Source organism: Microcebus murinus, chromosome 6 (genome assembly GCF_040939455.1).
Source record: "Microcebus murinus isolate Inina chromosome 6, M.murinus_Inina_mat1.0, whole genome shotgun sequence".
NCBI lineage: Eukaryota > Metazoa > Chordata > Mammalia > Primates > Cheirogaleidae > Microcebus > Microcebus murinus.
The window spans coordinates 90585386-90607877 of record NC_134109.1 but is presented as its reverse complement, the minus strand read 5'-3'; positions in this window follow the sequence as shown (position 1 = coordinate 90607877).

Here is a 22492-nt window from a genome sequence, read left to right as displayed (position 1 = left end):
ATGTTTCAGTTCTTGCTTGCAAATAGTGTTCTACAGCAATTGTAGCCTGTACTGTGTAGACTGCAAACATGCAGTTTGATTATTTTAGTTCTCAGTAGTAAGTTTTTTCTCCACTGAAGAAACATTTACTCTAATGTTATTTGTGGTATTTTGACATATCAAATACACCTTGACTTTGTCACTGTACCACCAATTAAATGACAAATATATTTTTATTTATCTATGTGGTTATTTCATTTATTCAACAAATAGTTACTGAGCACTTACTTACACAGGTACTTGGTGCCAGGTACTTGGACTTGATATAAAATAGTGGAAATTAGGGTCAATAAACAAGTAAACAAATGCAAAAAGTAATTTAAGATATAATTAAGTACTAAGAAGGAAATAAGTTTATTACAGAAAGGACTGGAAGGGGTGCAACATTATGGGTTGATCAGGTGAGGCTTCTCTAATGAGCTGACATTTGAGTAGGGACATATATAATGAGAAGAGACACCAGCCTTATGAAGTTCAGTAAGAACCGAATCCCTGAGGTAGGTATAAATGGACAAAATAAGGAAAAGAATATGGCAGATTGCCTAAAATCTTGCCATATAAGAACCAAGATGACAGTTACAAAGTTCAGCAGAGCAAAAGTTTGAGCCAAGACTGAACTGCAAGGACACATTCCTGGTTTCATTAGGCATGGTGCATTTTTCATGTTAATTATATTCTAGTGAAAAAGTGGTACACAAGTAAGTAAACTATAATTTGCCTAAGCAGCTACAGTATGGGGAGGAGTTTGGTAGGTATTTGTGCAGCATATAAAGGATTAGATCTCAAGAAGATGCTTTAGGTTATAAATGAGTGAGATCTTCTGAAGGTCTTGCTGCTTCTGCTAACATGGTAAAGGCCAGTGTAAAGAAATAATGTTTTCTAGAATCCACATTGTCTCATCTTTTTTGCCTGGTAGATTTTGCTTCCAGGGAAAAAACTTTAGAATTATGAGAACTTCAAGCTCATTCTTCTGATAGTTTTGGTGAATGCATGTAGGATTCTAGCAAAGACGACAGCATGCTATTTCAAATGATAGGCCCGTTTATTACTGTCATTAAGGAGGGTCAAACTCAACCAAAGGTTTTCAATGGGCAGATATAGGAGTCAAAATGAACAATTAATATTTGATGACTACTGTCTGGCCATAGAAAAAGGGGGTTTAATTAAATTATCTCTATGGCCTTTTCCCTACTGAGGTAGCTTACCTCTAAGTTGGCCATTATCAATTCCTTCCCTCCGTGTCTGCCCATGCCATTCTCCCGTTGAGAGGTAAAGCCTGTGCCCAAAGAATCAAGAAGTGCTCACCTTGTTTGGCCAATAGAATGGGATGGAAATAACATTCTATGGCTGATGATGCTAGGTCACAAGAAGCCTTGCAATTTCTCCCTTGGCCTCCTGGAATGATCACTCTGGGGGAAGTAAGCTGCCACACAAGCAATCTGATTACCTTAAGACTACCAAGCTATTAATACAAGAAGCCCAAGCCACATGGAAAGGCCCTGGAGGAAGACATATCACATGGAGAGAGAGAAAGTGAGAGAGATCAAGTAACAGAGGCATCAGACATATAAGTGATGAAGCTGTTTTGCAAGTAGAACCTCTAGCTGCTGTCCCAGGTAATGCCATTAGATCAAAGGTGAACCACCCAGTTGAGCCCTTCCCAAATTCCTTACCCAGAAAATCATATGCAGAATAAAATGATTGTTGTTTTCAGCTGCTAAATTTAGGGGTAGTTTGTTATCCAGCAATAGTGAACCAGACTATATAAATTGTGAAGTAGCTGCTAAGACCGCAGAAATCGTAATGCAGGTAAGGCATGTATTTGTAAAAGCAAATTAAATCAAAAAATAATGTTTAGCTATGTCACATCTATTTCCTAGGCAGTTTTGTTAGATAATCATATAAATGTTTTGGGGGGTTCTCTTATTCATTCAACAAACATAATCGGCAAAGTGTTCCCTATTCTTAAGGAGTAGTAGGAGAGACCTGAACAAGTGCAATAACAGAGGTGGACACCTTGGAGAATTTAGAAAAACTTCACAAAATACGTGGTATGTGCTGATGATCTTGAAGAATTTTTTAAAAACATTTTTATGTTGTCAGAAAAATATTATTTTCAAGATCACTTAATTACTCATTCTCTCTATTGGTTATTGTAGAGAGCTTAAATCAATAAGAATTAGAAAAAGGTAGTGTATTTTGTTTAAATAATTATCTTTAAAACAGGGACAGGGAAGAATTGCTTGAAAGGAATATCATCTTTCAATTTCTTCTCCTGAGACATTTCCAAAGTGCAAATAAAAGAACGGGGAAGAATACTGAACAATATAAAGACGATCTAGTATTAAATGTCCAGCTAATAGTGAATCATATGATTCAATTCAACAGATAAGGCTCCACTAAGTCTGTAATAAAAAAGTAATGAGGTTTTATAACAAAACTGAAAAGCCCTCCCTGAAATGCAGATAGAAATCTTTTCAGTGCAAAGACAAGAAGGATTTGTAATTGAACGCCAAAATGCACACAAGTTTGAAAACCATGACTGATGAAGTTTAAATATGCAACAAATCTTTAGTTAAATACATTAATCAAAGTATGCGGTAGTGTAACAACTGCATCTTATCACCTGTACCTCTTCGCAATTGCGGTGTTAAACAACGACAGCAGAGAGAGGAAAAAAAGCATTTTCAAGCTGGAAAGAACCTTGAAGAACAGAGTTCACCTTCCTCATTTTACAGTTGAGGAAGCAAGATCCTCAACCAGTTAATTTGCTCAAGGACACATAGCAAGTTTGTACCAAAAGCAAAACCAGAATCCTGATACACTAACCCCAGATTAACGACCGGTTTTCTTCCCCTCTGGTTAAATTCTCCAAATTAACTATTTTTATTAGTGCTTCCGATAATATGCATTCAAAGTATATTTCAATTTACTTCAAAAAATAAATTAGTCAAAATATAATTGGCTTGCTATGAACAGAAAGACAATGAAAGTCAAGGTCAAGTTTTGTCAGTAACAACAATGGAACACTTTATGTTATTAAATACCAGGAGCTTTGCTCTCCTTCACTCTTTTTGTCTCCTTCCTAAAAACAAATCAAATCTCTCACTCCTTCTCTACATCATGCCCTGTGTTAGGTGTTAAAGGAGATTATAACAAATAAATAAAATATAATCCCTGCCCTCAAGGAGCATGAAGTCTAGTCTATACCTTTTGAGTCAATATAAAATTATTCCAGAATAAAAAGTTTAAAATAAAACAACAAAAAAAAAGACATTATTTGATTTGCTCAATTGCATCATTTAACCTTCAAAAGCAAAAGAGCAAGTATCTCTTGGCTAAAAGAAAAGAAATCGTTCAACAACCTAAGTGTAAAACCATGGACCTGGTTTGCCATGAGCCTGCACAACATCAGTTTAACACAGGCTGAATCAAATCTAAAATCCATCTTTTAGTGGAACCAACTCTTGCAGAATGCATAATTATTTTTTTCATAGCAGAACATCACATCATACCAAAAACCTCTTTCTCCTCATGTGAGTGCAGCCTGCCTTCCCAGCGTGGATGCGTTTTGGGTTACAAAGTCCTTTGGATTTAAAGGTCAATTAGTTTGGTTCCACTTTAATTAGAAGCCATCATAATAGTGCTGTGTGAGTAATTTATAGAAGCATAAATATTGACATCAATTTTTGTCAGATATTCTGATATCATAAACATCATGTAAATCTAAGCACCGGCAGTCAATTTGCACATAATAGACTAATTTTATTAGAACTGTATGATTGCACTATTTGGTCTTTAGAGTCCCTCTCCTCCTGCTACATTAAATCATCGTTTTAAATCATGTCATAGGGTTCCTCACAGCAAGCAATCAAAAACAGAAAATTTAAATCTATTGGATCTTTGCCTAATTTAATGATTTTTCTCACAGAGTTGTGCTCTCTTGGAGCCCTGCAATGAAGTTTTGGCCCTGTGCCTAGAAACACTTCCATGTTGCTTCAGCACTGCATAAGACACAAACCAAAGCCATAGCAAGGAAAATTCTTCGCTGCTACTAGAATATGGTGCAACTTCTATTAAAACACTTTCTGTTCAGTTAGGATGTAGGATGGTGAAGCTCTCTGCTTACTGCTCACACTGAAAAAGGTGGCTGGGAGTCAATGAACCCCAAACCTCTAGGGGTCTTCTAAGCAGGTGTTTCTCAAATTGCAATCCATGGCTATATTTGTAGGAGTCCTTGGATTCCCTATGAAAGTGTTCTGAATTTTGTATCCAAAATTAATTTCCTTATTTATTATCTACATTTTTAATAGACTGTTTCTTAGAATATAAGCTCCATTAGAGCAATGGCTTTGTCCATTATATGCTTAGATATATCCCCAATGCCTAGAACAATGACAGCACAAAGTAGGTCCATACTTGTTGAATGGGCTAATTAAGATATGGAAATTTTGAGTCAACTAGATAAGCAGTCCCCAGACATTTTTTGGCACCAAGGACTGGTTTCATGGAAGCCAATTTTTCCATGGGCGGTGATACAAACAATGGGGAGTGGCTGTAAATACAGAGGAAGCTGGGGGTAGGGGGAAGTAGGCTGGGCGAGGTTAAAAAAAACCAAAAAACAGATGAAACTTTATTCACTCACCTGCCACTCACCTCCTGCTGTGTGGCCTTCTTCCTAACAGGCCACAGATGGGGGTTTGGGGACTGCAGAATCAGATGACCATCATATAATAGAGAACAATCTCAGAATGTCATACCAGCATTTGGGTTTATGTTTATAATCACATTGTGATAAGTAAGCAATAGACAGTTTTCCTCAAAATAGGGTCCATGGACCCACTGGGCTTTAGGAAATGTTTACAGAAGTCTGTAAATTTTTAAGATAGGGAATTACTTTACAGATGAGGAAACTGAAGCCCAAAGAAGGGACATGGCTTTCTCAAGGCCACTCAGTAGTGGTAGAGCCAAAATTAGCATCCAGGTCTCTAATTTGCTGGCCCTGAGACTTCCCCATTCTACTGCACTCATTTTTTTTTTTTTTTTTTTTTTGCCTTTCTGGATCTTCCATCCAGAAAGTTCTACCCATGGAATTTAAAACTTGAATCAATCATTTGAAAAGGAAGGCATTTTATTGTTAGTTGTTCTTTATTTTTTTTTTTTGCTTTGCAGTATGCTATTATTTTATGATGTTGATTTTAAACATAGTTAAACTTGAAATATTTATAATTTATATGTGTTTACTCTCTTGGTTGCTTCTTCATTTATTTAATCCCATCTAGGACTATAAATAATCTGAGGACCTGAACCATATTTTTACTATGTTACTTACCAACATCCAGCTTTCAGTGGGGTTTCACTTAGAATAAAACAAACATGTGTTAAAAAATAACTCTTCCTTAATACCAAGAACCTCAAACCAACTTGAACTTACATCTGTTTTCAAACTGGAAAGACCTTCCAGAAGCTGAGGATTACCCATCACCACCCTCTCTAAATAACTGATTTTTCTGCCTTTAATTCACACCTTCACATTCCTCAGAAAACTGACTCTTTTCCACATACATGCCCAGTCCTAGGATATAATACCATGCCACTTTCTTAAGGAGGGACACAGCCTAGTGTGGTAAAACTGGACCAAACCAAAGTATGGTCTCAGAATGACTTCTCCAGTCATCTTTTTTGTCTATTTATTTATTTTTTTAAATTTATCAGTTAATTAAGTTCATAGGTTTATCATTCATTTAAAATTAAAAAATAAAATTTCAGAAAATCTTTGGGATGCTCTATTTTAAGATTTTGTAAATTATCCAGCCAGGAATAGTGTTTCATTATGGGATCTGTAGACTGTTTTTCACAGCATCCTAGAGTCATAGAGTTAGAGGTGGAAAATACTAGGATCATCTGGCCCAGCCCACTTAATAAAGAAACTGAGGCCCAGCAAAGGGAGATGATTTTCCCAAGCTCACCCAGCTACTCAGAGTAAGACTGGGTTATAGCAAAGGTATTTAAACTTCCATTTCAATATTTCTCTTCCATTGATAATATACAAATAATTTACATTCAACAAATATTTCTGATATAGAAAATTCCTGATATACAACTTAATATGTTTCAGGGGGAGCTGATAATGGAGTTCTATTAGGTCACAGGTGCACGATAGGGCATTTATAGCTTTGCCCCAACTTCTCTCTGATATACCAATTGGTGCTCTTGCTGATAATAGAAAGACTATGACAAAGATCATACTTTCCTGGAGTTTATAATCTAGGTATCTACACAGATTGTGGTAGAAATGACAGGAGAATTAGCAGCAAAGAATTTCAAGAGATTAGAAGAGAAGACTTACAAAGGGGGATGGGTAGGAATCAGGCATGGTTTGGAGTCCAAGGCCATTATCTAGATGCCATCTAAAACTGAGCTGATTGGGGTGTGTATCAGCTGTTCTGTCTCCACCCAGGCAGTAGCCGAACAGTTAGGTTGTATGAACAACAAGTCTTTAGCATCAGATTAATCATTTGGTGTTAGGTTGGTTGCTTCAAGACCAATCAATGTAGAAATGATGACTCCAGGCAATATTATAAACTAAGCCTCAAAGTCTGAGCTGTAAACAAGCTCTATAAAACTCACGTGGAAAGTGCATCTCCAAAGCAAGGAACAGTATTTGTAGGTTCTTGCTTTCAAAGGGGCAACAGGCCACAGATTGGTCTTTGTGGTCACACAACCTATGCAAATAATATAGATTTCTAACAGATAAAGACCAAAAACAGACTTACAAATACCAAAAAAAAGAGGCATATTTGCACACTCAAACAAATGTACAAACACTCTTTACCTCACATATCAAATTATTAAGTAAGTCCCGTTGAGTTTGTTCCCAAGCCTTTTTTGTTTATGTCTCAATGTTGACTCTAGCTCCATAATAGTCCAAGTCATTCTTCCCATTGCAGATATATAGAACTTCTTAATGCACAGGTTTGAATTTCCAATTCTCTTGCTTAAAGATTATCTGGCCTTGGTTAACATTCCATAGTGGGTTCTTGTTGCCCATAAATGAGCCTCAAGTTCTTGAACATGCTATTCAAACTTTTCTTTCTCCTAAGTTCCTTTCCCTTCCCATTAAATACACCCAAGTTTTAACCATGGTTCTCTTATTATGTCATGCTGGTTCATGTGCACATACCTTTGTAAGTGCTGTTCCCCATGCTTAGAATTCCTTTCCCTTATGTCAACTCCAAAATGTCTTATCATTCCTCAAGGCTCTTCTCAGTTATCACCACATATCTAAAGCAATTTGCAAGCAGATCTATTACTCTGTTCTTGATGAACATTAATTATTTGTACGCATCTGTAGTAGTATGTATCTTTTTTTATTTTAATAATTTGTTATCATGCCTGACTGTGATTTCATTGAGTGATGGAACTCTCTTTTTCATCTTCACATCCCATAGCATTCATCACGTTGCAGAATGAATAAAAGTCAAGCATTTGTCACATTAAGTAAGACTTTATGTTTTTACTACAAATTTGAAGTTTAAAAAAATGGTTAGCTGAGTTAAGACCCCTGGACATTAAGTGAAATTCAAAGATGCTGGTGAGAAATCCAAGCATCTTTATACAAGGATGATCTCTAATAGCCTTAAGCAGAGTAGAACATTTTATTTTGAAACAAGTGATTGATCGTGATAACAGCAAGGCAAGCCAAAGGACAAAGTTCCTTTTGCTAGCTCCTTGAGAGCAGGGACTCTGCTTTCTAGTTCTTTCTTATCACATGCAGCACCTTGTAAAGCACAGGACACATTGCACATCCTTAACAAATGCTTGTGGAAAGAATGAATATTGTTATAAATGTGTGGATGAAACTCTGTATTCTAAACTAGCTACTCATTTTTCCCTTGACCTAAGCTAGCTAATAGAAAAATTAGTCAGCAATGTTCATTAATCTCTATAGTTAATTAGCTACTATGATTAACTATGGAGAATTTTCTCATTAGCTTAGAATCTTACACCTTAAACATTTAATATCCATCTATCCTTAACATCTGGGCTAATTTTAACTTATTTTTCTCCACACAGCTTTGGATCCCAGCCAGTTACCTGAGTGATCACTGTGAGGACAAGGATGACCGTGACCAGCGGGAGCATCTTGGCACGTGCCTTTACAATGCCGGGTGCACAGTAGGCTTTCAACAGGTTCTCTATAAATGTTGGCTGAAATAAAATAGCAAAATAGCTGATCTACATTTTGAGGCACATAATTTCACTACTTATATAATAATGTAATACTTATATACAGATATACACAAATACAGGGCATTCTGAAAGACAGAGAAAAATATTTATCTGACATAGGAGTCATTTCAGCCAAGCACAAAGCAGAAAGGTATGCATTTCAACAGTTTAGGTAGCCAAGTGGAATAGTGTGAGTTGGGAGATCAGCCGGACCAGGGATCAATTTCTAGCTGTGTAACTTACCTGCTCAGTGACCTTGGGTAAAGCTTTGTGCCTTCGTTTCCTCCCCTGGCAGCACTAGGCTGATGCCATATTTTTAACAGACTGTGGAAAATTAAAATTAAATAAACTAAAAGCATCTACCACCATGCCTGGCACGAACTAGTCACTTCATGATGGTTTCTTGTGGTTGCTCTTAAGTGGCCAAGATGGCCGCCAGAGCCCTTCTCCTCTGTTCCCGGAGTAGCTCCTGCTGCGAATGACCTGCTGCTAGAGAACCCTGACCCTTTTGAGCAATGTTTCTCAAACTTCAACATGCAGCAGAACGCCCTGAGGGCTTGTTAAAAAACAAATGGCTCAACTCGATCCCCGATAGTTTCTGATTCATTCGTTAGCTCTGGGAGGAGGCCAAGAGTTCACATTTCTAGAAAGTTCCTCGATGATATTGATGATGCTTGTTCTAGGACCACACGTCAAGAGCTGCTGCTTCTGACTACTTATGTCTGGTATAATGAGAATTACAGGAGGAAAAAAAGAAAATCATTTATGGGTTCTGGATTTTGGATATCTCTGAGGGCTTCCTGGGGACTTCCTATAGGGTCAGAGTACTCTCACCCATCACCCTGCACAAAGAAAGACAAAAATCATTTTGAGTTTGCCAGAAATTCTCAGTGAAGAAATCCAGAACAACCACCAGGTGGGCTGAGAGGCAATGATGGGGTAGAGGGCAAAAGCCAAAAATCTTAAGGCCTACAACAACCGGAGTTCTGCCATTTTCTAAAGTTTAATTTTACTGACTCTATTTAAAAGAAAAAAAAATGAACCCCTTTGAAAATTACATGCACTCAAGTCTACTTCTTCCTAATATGACCAACATATACACCTGGGGAAGAATCAAACAGCTCAGAATTAGTGAGGTTGGGAAGCATGTTAGAAAATAATATAATCTACTATTAATGATATAATAGAAAAATGTAGCAGAGCTAGGACTTGAACCCAGTAATCCTGCTCTGCATCTTTCTTTTCACTTAACCAATATGTTACCTAGTGCATCGTACAGAGACAAAATTAAGAAAGATGTGTGGATGTAAAACATGATTTAAGAGAATAGTTCCAATTATCAACTAGAAATATACTTCCTTTCCTTCTTGTGTCCCTAAACTCATCTTGGTACTAGACTTTCTCTGTTCCAGAAGCTGAATAGGTAGAGCCATTGCTGCATTGCCACTTCTTAAATTAGGATAATCCAAAAACCACACCGATCATGTGCACTGCCTTTGGTTACATTGCACTGTTTCCCTAAATACCCTACAGCAGAAAGAGGGAGAGTCTCATAATAAATTATGTCTCAATCTTGTGCATTAGTGCTGGCCACTCTCCCACAAACAATGTCAAAATTGTAAGCAACTGGCACAGAGTCAGTGACAATATGTAAATTACTTGTAAAGTGAACTTGATCTTGTGTAATAAATGCTATTTGAATCTTAATCTGCTAACAATATTTTAATGCGGTAATTGAGGTCATGGAAGACATGGTCTAAAGACTGAAACCATCTATAACTGTCAATTTTAAGCAGGACTGCATTGCCCAGGTTTATAAAATACTCCAAGGAATTAAAAGGCAAATGCAATGCTTTATATTTTCTGTGAACAGGCACTGAAATATAACTGCAGAGAAAGACATGAGGTACCGTAGGAGCAGAAGATGGGTTTAAAAAAGTATATCTAAAGGTTCTAACATTCCTTGGTTCTAGAATCATTGTCCCCTGACCTACTCAGTTATTTCCTTAATGAAATAAAAAAGCATCTCATTAAATTTCACGGCCCCAGTTTAATTCTGAATAATTTGGGGCACCTTTGCCTTTCCATGCTCTCATAATTAATCATGGAGCATCCTTTGCCTTCTCCGAGAAAGCCCTCCATCAATTGCCTGCCTAATCTTCTTTTTCCTCTTCTCAGCCCAGCTCTCAGATCAAAATCAGGTTCAGCATCTGTGAAACTGACCCTCCAGTATGAAATCATTTTTTAATGGTAAAGTGCAGAAAGTGTTCTGCAAGTATAAGGTTTTGTGGGTTTTTTGAGACAGAGTCTCACTTTGTTGCCCAGGCTAGAGTGAGTGCCGTGGCGTCAGCCTAGCTCACAGCAACCTCAAACTCCTGGGCTCAAGCAATCCTCCTGCCTCAGCCTCCCGAGTAGCTGGGACTACAGGCATGCGCCACCATGCCCAGCTAATTTTTTCTATATATATTAGTTGGCCAATTAATTTCTTTCTATTTATAGTAGAGACGGGGTCTCGCTCTTGCTCAGGCTGGTTTTGAACTCCTGACCTCGAGCAATCCGCCCGCCTCGGGCTCCCAGAGTGCTAGGATTACAGGCGTGAGCCACCGCGCCCGGCCAGTATAAGGTATTAATTGAGTGTTATGATTATTATCATCCAGCTGCTGCCACAGCGATGGCTTTTGTTCTCCTCCACCTCTCCTTCCTCTGCTCTGCTTTATGGTCTGTCCTTTTTGAGGGTTTAAAGCCTCTCTTCTTTTCAGAAACCTGGAAGTCTGGTGTTCTTTCTTCTATCCAGTTTCTGCTTCCTATGAATTGGGCCAATCCTCTCTAAATTCAACATCCACTGTGGGTAAGAAGCAGACTGGGTGCTAATTAGAGACACCTACCACCATTTCTCCCTCCCCAGATGGCAGAACAAAACCCTAGTGACTTGCACTTATACTGCTTGGCCAGACTCATGGGCAGTGAGATCCTCTGAAGGAAGCCACTCACCAGTAAAGACCTGAAAGCAAACCTTTATGTTACGCCCTTTACCCAGATACCTGAAATGCTGCCCTTTCTTTACCACATCAAGTCACGAGTCCTGTTTCAAGGCCCGTGGTCTCCTTGAGTGTAACCCATCCAGTCACCACCACTCACTTCTGGCTGCTTCTCCGCTCAGGCATGTGCTCCATGATCCGCTCTTCTCTCCACCTTGTCCTGCCTTCCCCAGTGAGGGACGCCCATCCTGCCCCCCATCCTGGTCCCAGCCAGCTTTCCAGGCCACATATGCATCCTGGCTTTTCAACAGAGCTTCGGGCCACCTCACTGGTTTCAGTTATTTCTTCACTTCTTGATTCAAATCTCTGCTCAAAAGTTCTCTCTTCTAGAATCATTTGCTTCCTTTTCTGGGCTTTCAAAGCATTTTGCTTATAATTTTGTAAAAATATTTACCAGATTGCACTACAATTGCTATTAATATATCTCATTCTAACTGTATGTATATTCCTCATGGCAGAATCTGTATTGTGTTCATGTTTATAATTTAAAAAGACTTAAGAGAACTTGATTCATAGCAGATGCTCAATGAACAATTGTGTTTTTGTTGTTTGTTTAATTGTTTTGAGACAGAGTCTCGCTCTATTGCCTGGGCTAGAGTGCCGTGGCATCAGCCTAGCTCACAACAACCTCAACCTCCTTGGCTCGAGGGATCCTCCTGCCTCAGCCTCCTGAGTAGCTGGAACTACAGGCATGTGCCATCATGCCCAGCTCATTTTTTCTATATATTTTTAGTTGGCCAATTAATTTCTTTCTATTTTTAGTAGAGACAGGCTCTTGCTCTTGCGCAGGCTGGTTTTGAACTCCTAATCTTGAGCAATCCACCCGTCTTGGCCTCCCAGAGTGCTAGGATTACAGGGGTGGGCCACCACGCCCAGCCAAATTGTTAAATAAAATAATAATGATTCCCCAAAGCTATGCATGCGTGTGTGTGTGTGTGTGTGTGTGTGTGTGTGTACACTTCGTGTATCTGATTCCTATTATGCAAGTGTAAGAGTTTATGTTGGAAATATACTTAAAAGTAGAATTTTTCAGTTATATTATAAATAGATCAGCTGCAGTATATAATGCCAAACTGCTTTCCAAAGTAGTTGCACCATATTATACTTCCACCAGCACTGTATAAGCATTCCTATAGATCCATTTTCTATTATTATAGATTGTCAAGCATGTTAATATTTACAAACTGAATAAGTATAAAAGGGTAGCTCATGGATTTAATTTCTATTTCCCTCATAACTTATGATGTTGAACATCTCTTAATATGTTTATATCTTTGTTCATTTTTCTATTATTCATTTTGTGTATTTATTTGCAAGTTACTTTACATATTCTTCATATCAGTCTCGCATTGGTTTTATATATATATATATATACACACACACATATATATGAGAAACATTTTCTCCCTGTTTATAACTTGTCTTTTTACTTTGTTTAAGGTGCACATATTAAGATCTTCATTTATAATTTGGTCAAATTTATTAATATTTTATTTTATATTCAACACCTTTTGTGTCTTGTTTAAAAATCTTTCCCTACTCAAGATCTTAAGAGGGCATACGATTCAGTCTCAGAAAACCTTGGTTTGTATCCACATTCTCTATTTATTTCCTGTGTGATTCTGGTCAAGTTATTTAATTAATGTGGCCCTCTAATTCTTGTTTTATAAACAGGGACCATTATGATGCCCATACACAGATTGTTTTAAGGATTAAATGTGAACATGAGCTTTATATGTAAATTGCTAGATGGATGTTAGTTGTGACAATAATTCGATTAGTTTTCATGCCAAGTGGGATGACATGGAATTTCCAAAATGAAAAGAATATCAGCATAGGATTCAGAAAACCAGAGTTCTAGACCCATTTCTGTCCAGGATATTTCTGAATATCCTCAGATAAGACATTTAGCCTTCATCAGCCTCCGTTTATCATCTGTAAAATGGCTACAATGTTAGTCTCACAGTGAGCATATAGTAATATTTAATATACAGGGCTGGAATCAGGATGAGCCAAAAAAGTGCTTACCTTGGGTGCAAAATTTAAGGAGGTGCCAGCAAACTTCAGTAATCAAAATAAACAATATTTTAGGGCAATATTTTTAAAAATCAACGCAAAAGTTCCATGATGACCCAAATATCAAAAATAGAATTTTATTTTTGAAGAGGTATTTGTTTCTCCATATTTGAGAAATTATTGCCACCGCAATGACCAAAGGCGGGACCAGAAATGAAGGGGGAGGGAGGAGTCATCATTTGCAGTTTTTTTAAAAGCACTAGCCGGCACTTGATCTTTGTTCTCTTCTGCAACAATACACGGTGAGTGGTGGCTGCTCTGCTGGCAGGTGACTGTGTTTTGAAAGCTTTAGCGGCCTGTACCCAGCTGATTGGCTATTTTCACTACTGGTGAGTTACTCTGTCTTAATCACAGCTGACTGATCTCAGCTGGCTGGAGAAATGCCGCATTCTTTGTCCCTGTACCTATTCCCTCACAAAGCTGATGCTAATAGCAAAGGTGTCACTTTCCCAGTGACTTGCAGAAGCCTCCCTCTGCCTAAGGCCAGCAAGGCCAGCAAAGGAGCTTTCTCATAAACAGAGAGCTTGTAGCAGGTGGTAAATAATAATCTAAAATTCTCACCCAGCCCGTGAGAGGACTGAGGGGGAGGGGAGGACACGGTGTCGGGGCTGGGGATTGTTTCAACACTTTATAAACACACAACATCTTCCAGCCGTACGGACTTGGACTACCCTGGTAAATAATGAGCTGGGCATGATTTCTTGCGTTGGAACCACCTCGTGGTGAGATTTACTGAAGAGGCAGGAAAGACTCCCAGGTCTTTAATGCACATTCAGGGATATGATACAGGAGGATAAATGTACTGTACATAACAGTCTAGCAGACCCTCTGTTTTTACTGTTGTGAATATTGACTTCCCAATGGATTTAATCAAAATCAATAACAAAATGTACAGTAATGAAGTAATGTAGAATGCAGTAATGTATAGGCCAAGAGGTTGAATGTGGAATATATTAACAGAAAAGCAGCTTTACAAGAATAACTCATCCCTCTTTTAGAATCTTTCTTCACCTAATATAAGACAATAAGAAGGAGAGACAAGACTCTAGAGATGGGCCACAAAATGGGTCCTTTGTACAACATCTGAAAATGATCTTCCTGGCAAATTCAGTGAGATGGGATTACATCTAATCCCGGCAAGACCAAATAAAGAAATCAATTTACAAAATCAGAAGGCTGACCTACAGGTGGATGGTCCAGCCTAATCTTTTCAGGTTGGCTTTTAAAGGGAAATAAAATCACTGACTCTTAACAATATTTTAATAATTTTCTAAAAGCTAAATGATTCTAAAATGCTTTACATATCTTTTTAGAGCATATACATGCATCCTAAAGTTAAATGACAAAAGGGCACAATTGTTAAGACTTGTCTGCTCGTTAAATTTATAACCTAAGAGGCAAAGGAGAGAAATGTATTCTCTAGAATTAGCCAGAAAGGCCCAGGGTGATTTTTGAATAATCAATATTTTCCAATACACACTACAGCTTTAAAACAGAGAGAAAAATAACTGACACTGGCATTCATCAGAAATCTGTTTTTGTTTTGTTTTTAAAGGAAGCTTAATGATTTGCTGGCAAAGACTGGCTATAATACAAAGATTGCCAAGTGTATTTTGCCAAGAAGGAATTGCATTCACATTTTATAGAAAACCAAACTGAAGTCTTAGGATATTAAGAAGGGTCAGCATAAATCACTGGATGAAGTCTTTCCCTCCTTTATCATTTCTATTTCCTTCTTTACAGCTTCCCTTCTCCTGTTTGGCTGTCACTCCTCCCAGTTAGCCTTTGTGTTGCCATCTACATTCCCTCCTTTCCTTGCCCCTCTGCCCTGGTTTCCCCTTTCTTCTTCACCTGACTGCCCTTGCAGCCTCTAGAGAGGCTCTAAAAGAGGAAAGAATGAAGGCAACCAAGAGGGAAGAGAGCTAACTTTTAAGCATGGGTGGGGTAGCTGATGTAAGGTAAAACATACTATTTTTTTTAATATCTGCTCTTGAAAGGAAGAGAGGAAGGGGAGAAGGAGGGAAAAGGGCAGGAGAGAGAAGACAAAGGAAAGAAGGAAGGAAGGGAGGGAGGGAGGGAAGAGAAATTAAAGAGGGGGAAGAAATAAATGAGTGACCAGTGTTTGTCAGCACAGTCCTGCAGTGAACAGCGTGACACCCCCCTCCTATGCTGCACGAGCTTTATTGGGACAAGCACTGACACACTTAAACATTATTAGAATCTGAGCAGCAATAGCACTGTAAGGGTAAGAATTTAGAGATCAGGCATAGAGCATCTCAGATCTAGTGGCATTTCCTCCTCATCCTCAGGGGACCCCAACCATGGCTGGGGTAATAGAAGTCAAAACTTCAGTCAGGCCCTTATTAGTTACTTTGCACTCAGATTATGAGGTACCATTGTTGGTGACAAACGAGAGCTATTGCAGCTTAGAATTGGCAATGCTTTTTTTAAAAAAAAAAAAAAAAAGAAAAGAAAAGAAAAAAAAAAGCTGTCTTTGCTCAATATAAGGTTAGGAGCAGGTCACGTACCAGGGTTTTTACCAAATTAATGCTATCAGGGGACTTACACTTAAATGGAATTCTTTCTACCTAAACAATTCCATCTAGTTTCATCACTGTCCTTTCTCTCCATCCCTCCCTATATAAAATAATTCAGAGGAGTAGACATCTGGAATAATATATAAAGAATCAAGTTATCAAATAAGCCAAGATTTACCACCAGGCCCTGTGCCCTCGCTCTAAGTCATCCAGAAAACGAAAGTCTCAAATAGCCAGTAATTTTTTTTGACAGGTTACAGATAATCTTTGACATTCTGCTTCTTGGTGCACAATCTTCATTCAAATGACCAAAAAAACAAAAAAAAAAAAAAGAAAAAGAAAAAAAAATTTAAAGAGACTCTTCCATTTGCAAGCCATTTCCTTCATATATTTTTCATTTAAACAGAATGTTGGTATGTTTAAGAGAAGGCTTCCTAAATCAGCTATCAAGTAAATGTAGGAATCTAAATCTAAATCTAATCACCAAGCTTATTGTTCCTCACTTAATGGCAAGATGTTCTTCCTTATGGCATTTTTTCCTAATACTAACCAGTGTCCTGTAGAGTATTTCTATAACAAAGAATTGTATTGTCATCACTGCACCAGTCCAGTGAAAGGAAACTTCATTATACCTATATCTACATACACATGGTAAATTGGGTATAATTGAAGTTCTTTGCTATCAGTAATTGAGTAAATCAGCAATAATTCTATATGTGCTTATGTGCCCTATATAATGCGTGTGGAATGGTGTTTTGGGGGCAGGGGAGAGTTTATAAAGGTAGACTTTAAATTGATTTCAATAAGCATAGTAAAAAGTGACACTGGGCTGATAGAAGTGATGCTGAGCTGATGGAAGGCCTTGAATTCTAAAATGTGAGGTGTTTGGAGTTTACCCACAAAATGATATTGAGCTATTGTAGATTCTTAAACCAGGAAATGATGAGATAAAAGCTATGTTTCAGAAAGATTTATATACAGTGGATGCTTAGCAATTGTGAGGGACAGGAGGGGAAGTGAGGGACAAGACTTGGATGGAAGAATGAACAAAGGCTGTGGATGTGTTTAAGATGCTTGAGCAACAACCCATAATAAGGCAAAAAGGCCTAAACAACAAAGTGGAGAGATGGGGGAGGAAGGAAGAGGGGATGGGTAATAACCTACCTAATGAGTACAATGAACACTATCTGGGTGATGGGCACAATTTTAACAAAAGCAATCCACATAACCAAAAATATTTGTATCCCTGTAATACTTCAAAATAAAAGAAAAAGAAAGGCAGATCACAGGGAAGTGTGATTATTTTATTGTGAGAATTGGCAAGTATAGATAAGCAGAAAGTTATAAAAGATGAATCCTAAATTGTGATACCAAAGAACCTTAAGGAGGAGGATACTTCTGACAAGAAACTAGGAGCCAGCAAAGATGACTTGCTTGGAAATGGTGGCTGTGGAGGAGGCAGGGAAATTAAGAGGTTAAATATTTGGTTCCATTGTTAAATTTGAGGGGATGAAATTATATCCATCTGAATCTATTTAATTAGCAGGTGAAAAGATGGTGTCTGGATTAGAAATAAAAATTAAAATGGATGTTTTAGACAATCAGCATGGAGATGACAGTTTAGTCTCAAGAATGACTAAACTGTCCCAGAGAGAAAAGGCAAAAAGGCAGAAGAAGGTCAAGGGCTTGACCTTGAAGGAAATTTGATTTTGAAATATGAGATGGGATCAAAGAGAGAGAGAGAGAGAGCTCAGAAGAAAGGGAGGAAAAAGTCCTGGTTATGTTGGAATAATTATAAAAGCCTTACTGGGAAGCAGAAGACATGTGTTCTAAACCAAAATTTTGTCACTTTCTAATGCTTAACATGATTGAGTTGCATGACTGTGTTGGGCTTCTGTAAACTAAAGGATGTAGAGGAGTTCTGTTTCTGCCTAGGTTCTAGAAAGCTAGAAAGACTGCCATCCCACCCTACCAACAATGAAATGTGAGGAGATAAATTACAAAGCCCTGGGAGACCTGTGCAGAGCAACCAAGTAGCCTGAATTGCAAAGATGAGCAGGCACCTCCAGAAGAGGTAGGCTGTGCAGACAGGCTCAGTGTGGGAGGAACATGCACTAGCCAGCATACAAGCAGGTGAGAAGAAATCTGTTTAAAGCCTAACAAATGCTAAAGACCAAGTGGGGGGTGGTGTGATAATGTAGAACTCTTATGAGTCCCACAAAGGAATGTACTCTCACTCACACGCTATTTTCCACAGCCGACCACTGAGTGCTGATAAGATTGGATGCAGGATGAGGAATCACCCCTAGTTCAGAGCTACAGGAATGCACAAGCTCTGTCCCTCTAAACAAAGCCTTTTCTCACATGGAGCAAAGCCTTAATCCACTGGGAGAATGACACAAAGCCTCTCTCCTCTAGGGCACAAAGACCCATTAGACACAATAAATAAATAAATAAATAAGCACCACCAACAACAAAAACCAGCCAGGCGTAGTGGCTCACACCTGTAATCCCAGCACTTTGGGAAGCCGAGGCGGGAGAATCACTTGAGCCCAGGAGTTCAAGACCAGCCTGAGCAACATAGTGAGACCTGTCTCTTAAAAAAATAGAAAACTTATCAAGGTGTGGTGGTATGTGCCCATAGCCCCAGCTACTCGGGAGATTGAGGGGGGAGGATCGATTGAAACCAAGGAGTTTGAGGCTGCAGTGAGCTATGATGACACCACTGCACCCTAGCCTGGGCAACAGAGAGAGACCTTTTCTCAAAAGAAGAAAGAAAAGAGGAAAGAAGGAAAAGAAAGAGAAAGAAAGAAAGAAAGAAAGAAAGAAAGAAAGAAAGAAAGAAAGAAAGAAAGAAAGAAAGAGAGAGAGAGAGAGAAAGAGGAAAGGAAAGGAAAGGAAAGGAAAGGAAAGGAAAGGAAAGGAAAGGAAAGGAAAGGAAAGGAAAGGAAAGGAAAGGAAAGGAAAGGAAAGGAAAGGAAAGGAAAGGAAAGGAAAAAGAGAAGAGAAGAGAAAAAAGAAAAGAAAAGAAGAGAGAAAGAGGAACAGAAAGGAAAGGGAAGGAAAAACAAAGGAAGGAAAGAAAGAAAGAGATAGGAAGGGAAGGAGGAAGGAAGGAAGGAAAGAAGGAAGGAAAAAAAGAAAGAAAATCCCTCTACCCCAAGGGGAAGGGCAAGAAAGAGTCCTGGGTCCAGGATGCCACCCCAATCTCATCAGAGGTCTCCTACTGCTTTGCACCTGAGAACCACTCTCCAATATAAGACCTGCCACAGATACAAGACAGAGTTTGGCTGCCACAGTGAGGAGAGACGTGGATGGTAAGAAAGCTAAACCCTGAGACACAGGCTCTGATTAGGATGCTTGACCAGGATAACAGCAAACACTTCTTCCCCCTACCCGTCAACCTAGAGAGCACCAAGTGACAAACAAGGGAAAGAACAAGTTCGTGGAGAGTGGACAATGACCCTGTATTGCAGAGGTATGCAGGGATGGCTAAAAGCTGAAAGTGAAGCATTAGCACTGAGAAACCCCTCTGGCTCCCTGCTTTCCATCTAAGCATAAGGCAAGAGCAGCCCAATGCTAGAGGGATTTGAAGACTATGGTATACTAAAGGTAGCCATACCAGACCCTGCTCAACTTCTGGGTACATTGACTCAACTTCCCCCACTAACACACACACACACACACACACACACACACACACACACACACACACAAATAATTTGGCTGAAGAAGAGCTTGAGCCCATTTTCAGTCATAAGTATATTTTACTATGTCTCTACTGTTCTAACTATGATGTATAACAATTAATTGAAAACTATAAGACACATAAAAAGGTGAGAAAAACAATTCATTGGCAAAAGACAAAGAAGTCAACAGAACCAAATTCAGAGATCACTCAGATATTGGAAAGGAGATTAGATAGTGGGGTATGTATTTTTAGAAATCTAGTGGAAAAAGTAGACAATATGCAAGAATGTATAGAGATTTCAACAAAGAGAGGGCAACTATAAGGAAGTCAAATGGAAATGCTAGAAATAAAAAACACGTTATCAGACATGAAAAATTACAGGTTTATAGTAGACTGAACATAGCTGAGGAAAAACTCAATGAATGTAAAGACAGGTAAGTAGAAATTAGCCAAACTGAAACACAAAGAGAAAAATGAGTGAAAAAGACAGAACAGAGCATCTAAGAGTTGTGGATAATATTAAACAGTCCAACATACCTATAATTGGAATTTCCAAAGGAGAAGAAAAAGAGAACAGGATGGAGAAAATTTGGGGAGTTGAGAATTTTCCAAAAATAAAGATATTAAACCAAAGATCCAAGAAGCTCAGAGAATCCAAAGCAAGATAAAAAAACAAACAAACTCATATTCATATTCAAAGTGTTGAAAATCAAAAATAAAGAGAAAATCTTGAAGGTAGTCAAAGATAAAATAACATTACAAAAAGAGAAACAAACATAAGAATGAGAGCACTTATCAGAAATCATAAGAGCAAAAAGCCAATAGAATGACATCTTTTAAGCATTAAAAGAAAAAAGTAAAAAAAAAAAAAAACAAAAAAACTCTATCAACCTAGAATTCCATACCCAATGGAAATAACTTTCAAAAATAAGAGCTTCATGAATAAAGATCTTTTTTAGACAAATAAAATATGGAGAATTCATTGCCAGCAGACCTATATTATAAGAAAATTCAAGGAAAGTTCTTGAAACAGAAGGAATGATACCAGGCAAAAACTTGAATCTATATAAAGAAATCATGAGTTATAGGTGTTAAAAATGAAGGTAAATATAACAATTTTTTTCTTGTTCCAATCATTCTTGAAGATAATTGAATTTCTAAAGCAAAAATACTAACAATATATTGTGAGGTTTATAACATACAAACATAAAATGTATGACAACAATAGCCCAAAGGATGAGAGGGAGGAGTTGGAAGTAAACTATTGCAAAGTTCTTACACTATACAAGAATTGGTGTAACATTATTTAAAGATAGAACTTGATAAATTAAAGCTGTCATTAAATACCTTAAGGCAATCACTATTTTTTAAAGGGATAAAACTAATTAAAAAATAATGAAGACAAAATGGAATGAAACATACTTAATCCAAAAGTAATCAGGAAAAAAAGGAAGAAAGCAACAATGAAGAGAAAGAACAAAGAGATAAATGATAAATTTAAATCCAACCTTATTAAAAATTACACTAAATTTAAATGCCCTAAACACTCAAGAAAACAAAGAGACTGTCAGATTGGTCAAGAAAGAAACCCACTTTAAATATAAACATATAGGTTAACATAAGCTTGAAAAAGATCTGTAGACTTCATCTTAAAATATCTGGACCACTCGTGGTTCATGCTGAGAGAAAAGGAGTTTTCCAGCTATTTTCCATAGTTCACAAAGATATTTGGACTTTTGCTGCCTTTAAGGCAATGTCTCATCACTAGGGCATGCTTTTGAACTATCTTTCCAAAACATCCATGGCCAAGTTATACAATTTTATGCACATAGTCTCACTGAACTCTACTTCTACCTCTTTATAAAAAAGTGCTTATCCATTCAACTTATTCAACATGTGTTTGAGTGCCGATAATGGGCCAGGCACTGTGCTGGGAAATCATTGGGATCATTGGAGTAGCTGTGACCACAGCTGACCACAACTGAATGGTCAGATGATGACCAGCAGTACTCTTGTTGGCACCCTCTCTAACGAGCTAACCTATTTAACCACAGCTATTTATTTAAGATTTACTCTTAAATACCCACCATGTACTGGGTATAAAAACATGTATAAGATTTGGTCTTTGTCCTCAAGGAGTTCACATACAACTACATCTGTGTCACAAATGAAGGCATCAGTGATCACTCAAGCAACCCCTTAGAATAAATGTGTTGACTTCTGTGAAGGCCCTTTATAAACTGAAAATAATATCTTACATGTACTTAATATACACTGTGCAGTTGTGCTACATGCTTTACACGCATTAGTCCCAGGCAGGTGAATATGCTATTCATTATGAGCTATTATTGTGCCATATTAGAATGTGATGTCAATGGAGCCCAGCTCTGGGTCATTCTGTAACAGAGTCTTATTGCTTCCTCTCCCGAGGTCACTGATTGGCCAGCCACCTTATCAATGCACACATCTGTTCACAGCACTCAGCATCTGAGTGAGGCTAGATCAGGGTAAGTCCATCTCCACAGATGGGAAACAACTGCTGCCAGAAGAGAAACCAGTCATCTCCAACTGAGTTGCTGAAGGTGCTAAAGAACAAGCACAATTCCCCAACTCACACACAGGCTGTCTGCAAAGTTCATTTGCAAAGCAAGGGTTACTTATCGGAGAGTTAGATTCCCATGCCAGGCCACAACACTAGGGAGATACATTCTTAGAAGTTGAACTGTGTCCCCTGTGATGGTTAACAGTAAGTGTCAACTTGACTAGGCAAACAGATGTTCAGATAGCTGGAAAATATTATTTCTGGGTGTCTCAGGGTGGGTGTTTCTGGAAGCATTTAAACCAGTAGACTGAATAAAGAGGATCTGCCCTCACCAAGG